Here is a 6,845-nt window from a genome sequence, read left to right as displayed (position 1 = left end):
CTTCCTGGATGATAAAAGCTGCCAAAGGGGGGCTGGTAAGGGGTGTGGTAAATGCTTCCTTGAAGGTGGGGGTTGTACCATCTGTGCTCAAGGAGGCAGTGATTAGCCCTGTTTTGAGGGGGAAAATCTTCCCTAAGCCCTATTGTGTTGGAGAACTTCCAGACAGTGTTCCATTCTTGGGCAAGGTGTTTGAGCAGGTAGTTGCTTCTCAGCTCTAGGGGCTCTTTCTGGACCCATTTCAATCTGGCTTCATGCCAGGTTTTGGAACAGAAATGGCTTTGGTCACCTTGATTGATAACCTCTAATGAGAACTAGACAGGGGGAATGTTACCCTGCTAGTTCTGCTGGAACTCTCAGTGGCCCTTGATACTATGGACCATAGTATTTTACTGGGCCGTCTCTAGGCACTGGGACGGGGCACCACGTTACTGTGGTTTGAGTCCTATCTGGGGGAGTGGTCTCACATGGTGGTGCTTGGGTATTCCTACTCTGCCCCATAGCTGTTGACGTGGGGGATTCCACAGTGTTTGATCTTATCCCCCATGCTACTGGGTGAGGTCATCAGGAGGTTTGGGCTATGGTGTCAACAGTATGCAGAGGATACCCAGCTCTACGTTTCTTTCCACCTAATTCCAAGGAAGCTGTTGATGCTCTGAACTGGAACTTCGAGTCAGTAATGGGCTGGATGAGGGCAAACAAGCTGAAACTTAATCTTGACAATCCAGAGGTTCTTCGGGTTAGTAGAAAGGCAGGCCTGGGACTTGAGATCTCTCCTGTCTTGGATGGGGTTATACTCCCCTTGGAAAGCAGAGTTCACAGTTTGTGAGTGATACTTGACACAGCAGTCACCTTAGAAAACCAAGTGCTTTTGCCTAGCTTTGGCTGGTGAGTCAACTGCATCCATTTCTAGGTCAGTCAGATTTAGATGTAGTGATCCATGCCTTAGTTACATCCAGACTGGATTATTGCAGTACACTCTACATAGAGCTACCCTTGAAGAGTGTTCAGAGGTTGCAGCTAGTGCAGAATACTGCAGCTAGATGGCTGGTCCAGGCCCACTATCAGGAGCATGTGACTCCTATATTACCACAATTGCACTGACTACCAATTCACTTCTGAGCCCGATTCAAGGTGCTGGTTTTGACCTTTAAAACCCTACATGGCTTGGGACCAGGGTATATGAAGGACCATCTTCTCCCATGTGTTCCTGCCTGGGAATTTAAGATCACAGGAAAAGGCCCTCCTGACTGTCTATCAATTGAAGAAGCTCATTTGTTGGGTTCACAAGAGAGGGCCTTTTCAGTGACAGCCCCACAATTATGGAACTTCTCCAGGGACATGTGCCTGCCCCCCCCCTTCTGATCTTTAGAAGACAGTTGAAGATGGTTTTATTTAGGACTGCATTTTATTAAGTTTAGCAGAAGTCCTGAGTAGTGATTTTAATTTCAGTTTTATGTTTTTAATGTATTTTATCCTATGTGTTTTATCTATGTTTGTAAGCCACCTGAAGCTCTGTAAGGAAGAAAGACAGCTCATAAATGTTTTGAATAAATAAACAAAATAGCACCCCAGGCGTTTTGGGGTCAGGAAAACAGCTCACAGGCAAAGGCTGAAGCCTTTTCATCTCATGCACTACAGTCCTGATCTGAACCAGGACCCTTCACACTTGGGAAATTATTTCCTATTAATGCAATGTGACATGTGATTGACTCCTCAGGTTGGAGGAGGAAGAGGAAGAAGAAGAGGAGGAGATTGGATTTATACTCCACCATTCAGAGTCGCAGAGCAGCTTACAAACTCCTTTCCTTTCCCCTCCCCTCCCCACAACAGGTAGGTGGGGCTGAGCTTGTTCAAGAACTGCTCTTTCAAGAACAGCTCTGACAGAACCATGGCTTGCCCAAGGTCATCCAGCAGCTGCAAGTGGCGGAGTGGAGAATCAAACCCGGTTCTCCCAGATTAGAGTCCGTGCACTTAACCACTACACCAAACTGGCTCCCTGACACCAAACTGGGACCCTGACTCAACGTGTCAAATACTGTAGTTGGACCCTAAGATGTGGGTTGAGTTTATTTCTTCTCTGCTTACTGTAGCCAAAGTGTAGCCAAAGGCACAAGCCTCTGGATCTGTGACTCACAGCCTAGGACTGTGGGTAGGCAGCCTTGAGGATCAGGACCAGCCCAGGATGTGTTTGTTTCATTTTGTTTAAATTGTATTATTTGTTTACAATGGTGTTAAATTGTATTTAAGTAGCTTTGGGAGAAAAGTAGCATATTTATTTTATTTATACATACACACCATAAATAAACAAACACATAAGGACTAACATTCCAGCATAAGCTTTCATGAGTCAAAGCTCACAGGAAACACTTATGCTAGAATAAATTTTGTCAGTCTTTAAGGTGCCACTGGACTCCTGTTTTAATTTTGTTTCTATAGACTAACACAGCTATCCTCTTGCAGTTACAGTCACCCTAGTTTTGCTAAGATGGTTACCTGTAAAGACTAAGAAATGCCCAGTCCTTGCTTAAGTTCTTGGAAGATGGCATCAAACTTCTTGATGAATTCTAGTGCAGCAGTTTCATGCTGGAGTTTTCCTCTGAAGTTTTTTGGCCAAAGATCAGTGACATTTAGATTATCAGCAGTGTGTCCTTGGAAATGTAAATGTTCTCCCACTGGCATCTGAATATTGCCATTTTATAATACCAGTCTGTGTCCTTTTATTCTTTTATCCCACACAAACATTTAAATGGGCACAAACTAGCCATTGAAAATGACAAGATGCACAGTTGTTGAAAGGATCACTGGTTATTTGCAACAAAGGACTCAGTGGTTCTTTTCACCCCTAAATCACAGGCAGGGAGTTTTAAATTTCCAGTTACTTAAAGTTGCTTTATACCAGAACACCTTTATTATCTCTGGGATGTAGCAGCCACTTTGAATAACACCACCACAGTGAAAGTATAAGGTCATCTGTCTATCTTTGCCAGCAACATGCTGCTTTGTTTCCAGTTTCACAGCATGGTTTATGTTTTAAATAGATGATGTACTCTGCTCTGGGCTGCTATTGCTAGCTAACAGCCAGCAGCTGAGTGATAAACTATTGTTGCTGACAAGGACCTATAGAGCTCCAGGCTTTGTGTGTGTTTCGGAAGTGCAATTATCATACAACGGGTCAGCAAATACATTGCCTGTTAATTATTTTGAGACTGTTGCAATTAAGTACAGTAAACCCCACTGCCAGCACAATTCATCATGAATGCTATCAAGATCAGTCATTTGCTTTTATGATACCAGCACTTTGAAAACTAATACAAATAATGTAACTTCTTGTCACTTCAGTTCCATTTCCCTTTACTGTGGAGGCTATGTTCTCTTATTCACAATAAGACTGTACTTTTCACTACAAATGGAGTCCAAATGGGAGTGCCTGGTTAATCCATCCTGGGTATTTTTGAGTACAGCTTCATCTAGGTTGCAATATATTAAACAGGATATCACATGGTGGATCGATTTTCTGATTGTGCCCCAGTTCAGCTATGCACAAATTGATTTCAGTTGGGGATTCATATGGCAGAAACAGTTAAGACAAGACAGTAGACTGAGTTCTACAGCAATTTAGCATAATGAGCAGGCTTATAATGACCTATTTATTGGCAACCAGTGAATTAGTACTAGGATCTTTATCTATCCATTTTAACGTTGTAACAGAGAGAATAAAGAAACCTGACTACATGACTAGTAAACTCTGAGTTATTATCAGAGTAGATTAAAAGTTACGTGTCAGTGGTATGATATGGAGGAACTGTTGCATAGATTCAAGCTATTAAAACTATATGTAAGTTTTGAATCAAGATATGCATATTCTCTATTTATTGCAAAAGCTAGAATAGCCTTGCTATAACAGGCCAATGGTCAGTCATACAAAACAGTTAAAAGAGGCAAATATTGTTTTTCTTATTCATCCCTAAGCTACTAAACACCCAAAGTTGCTTAGAAGATTCCAAATATAACTACTATCATAGACCCACTTTATATATTATATCTTCTAAGAATATGCTTAAGAATATAGCCTGTGCACATGACAAACATGCATTTGGAAAGATTTAGGTGGGGTAGTCGTATTGGTCTGAAGCAACAGAACAAAGTTTGAATCCAGCAGCACCTTTAAGACCAACAAAGTTTAATTCTGGGTATAAGCTTTTGTGTGCGTGCACACTTCTTCAGATACATTGAAACAGACTTCCCCAAGCCTTATATATAGGTGCAACTATCACTCAATTATTTATACATCTTGACTCTAACTTGCTCTTCCTGGCAACTAACCCCCTCTCTCTACCAATATGTAAGGCTTGAGGAAGTCTGTTTCAATGTATCTGAAGAAATCTGGATGCACATGAAAGCTTATACCCAGAATTAAACTTTGTTAATCTTAAGGTGATGCTGGACTCATACCTTTGGAAATATGTTTATTAGGTGCACTCATCAGAGAGCCAGGACCAGGCAGTTCTCTGTGAAATGTACACTTGATTGTAAACTTGGGTTTGCCACCTAAAATGCTACAAAGATGGTCTCCTATGCTTATTGCAGCCAAACCACTGAAGAAACTGTCCCCAATTCATCAGAACCCAGCGAGCTGGTAACTCCTTACCTGGAGTTAGCTCACCCACCATGCTGATCAGCCACACCCAGCAAGTCTGATTATGGAGGGGGAGGGCACCTAATTCAGATGAGTAGGGTTTAGCTAGGTATATAAGAAGGAAGCTCACATCACTTGTCAATTCAGCATCTGCTGCATCTGACAGAAGAGTCACAACCCAGACAGGAGATTTGGAGGAACCATCAGAGCCACAGGTAGATGGTCACACTGGAACCCCAGTATAAAACCAGTAAGAATGCAGGAGGATCAAATCCACTCACCTACCCTTAACATCTGAGCAATAGTGACTTAACAGGACAGTGACATAATCTAGTATCTGAGCTGATGGGCAAGGAATGAAGGAAGCCAAATTTTTGTTTCTGTGACAAAGAGAGAGGTGTACCTAAACTATTGTTTCTTAACAATTTTTTTCCCCAAATGACCCTGATGGGGTCAAAACAAATACTCACTGAGTTCACAGAGCTTCTATATGATGAAGTCCCACACTCTGCAACATCACCTTTTCTTCCTTTCCATGTTCAAATGTTACAAGTTTTTAAAAAGTATAAAATTGGGTATTTATTATAAGAGACAGTGATGGGATAGAAAGATGGTAACTCTAGACAAGAATGCAGACAGCATTAAAGATCTGCAGTGGCAGGCTCTTCTCTCAGATTGCTACTTTATTGGGATGCTGTACTTAATTTCAGGCACAGATGATGGTTTATAGTGCAAGCCTAAACAAAGTGTAGGAGAGCCAGTTTAGTGTAGTGGTTAAGAGCAGTGGACTCTAATCTGGGGAACCAGGTTTGATTCCCCACTCTTCCACATGCAGCCAGCTGGATGACCTTGAGTCAGTCACAGTTCTCTCAGAGCTGTTCTCTCAAGAGCAGTTCTCTCAGAGCTCTCTCAGCCCCACCTATTTCACAGGGTGTCTGTTGTGGGGAGAGGAAGGGAAGGAGATTGTAAACCACTTTGAGACTCTGAGTGAAGGGTGGGATATAAATCCAACTCTCCTTCTTCTTCTAACCCACTGACTTCAATTGACTTAGATGGGTGTGACTCTGCTTAGGAGTGCCCTATTTGCCTCATAAATAACAGGTTTACAAGTTATATTTTTGCTATATGAAGATAATCAAGAGCATGAGGAAAGCACTGTACTCTGTTTCTTATGAATAGGAGATATGCTTTGTATTGGAATTGTTTTATTTGTATTATATTGTTTTATTCTGATCAAGCAATTGCAGTGCACATCATCTTATATCATATATCTTATTGTACCACATATCCTCTGCAAGAAAAAAGAACACATGGACCCATACTCCAAATTATATCTCACCTCTTATTAAAATAGGGACAATAACTAGCATTTGAACAGTAATAATTATAACTAATATTAAATAGGAATTTGTAGCATACAGGGTGCTACAAAAATTTGTGCAATAATATGGCTTGGATCCAGTCAAGTGATGCCAGATGTGGAAGGCACTTGTACTCACACAAGGGAGGGGGGAATCCCCAACTGATATTGGATTTCCCCTTCCTGTTGCAGTGACCAATGTCAAATGAAGAATCCCCTTGCCTTTCTGAGCAGGTTCTCAGGCAGTATATGGGGCTGCATCAAAGAGAGAGAAGAAAGAAATCCTTCATTCCATGAAAATAACTCTACTTACAGTTTGTTGGATCCAGGCCATGAACTTGGATGATTTGTCAGAAGCAGGCATAAGCATCTAATTGCTTTCTCAATCAGGTTTTTTGGTCTCCTAACAGTCAAAAGTATGCAAAAAGGAAATCAATATAATATAGGATGAAATCAGCCTAAATGGAAGAACTTTTCAGCTGTACTTAAGAAATCAATTTTCATGTTTTCAGAAGAAAAAGGACAAACCTCCTCTTTTTATCTCTGTGCAAGTTTGCTCATTAATCTTGTGCGGTGTTCACATTTATTCCAGTTATTCACACTATAGGTATGAACACTAGAAAATACATTTTGATTTTTCCAAAGCTTAATGTAACCAATAATATTTGAGCAGAAATGTAAACTGCTGTCTTTTAATATATGAGTATGTTGCTTGCATGCCCGTTTGCCAAGCAGATTTTCAGTAACACTCCAAATGAGAGTTCCATCATTTCTTGCAAATTCAACTCAGATCTTATTAAGCTGAACTTCAACTAGTAAAAATGTTCCACCTCTACATGTAACAATGTC

This window comes from Gekko japonicus, unplaced genomic scaffold, assembly GCF_001447785.1.
Source record: "Gekko japonicus isolate JY-2015 unplaced genomic scaffold, Gekko_japonicus_V1.1 scaffold421, whole genome shotgun sequence".
Classification (NCBI taxonomy): domain Eukaryota; kingdom Metazoa; phylum Chordata; class Lepidosauria; order Squamata; family Gekkonidae; genus Gekko; species Gekko japonicus.
The sequence above is the reverse complement of the archived record's forward strand: the minus strand, read 5'-3'. Positions refer to the sequence as shown.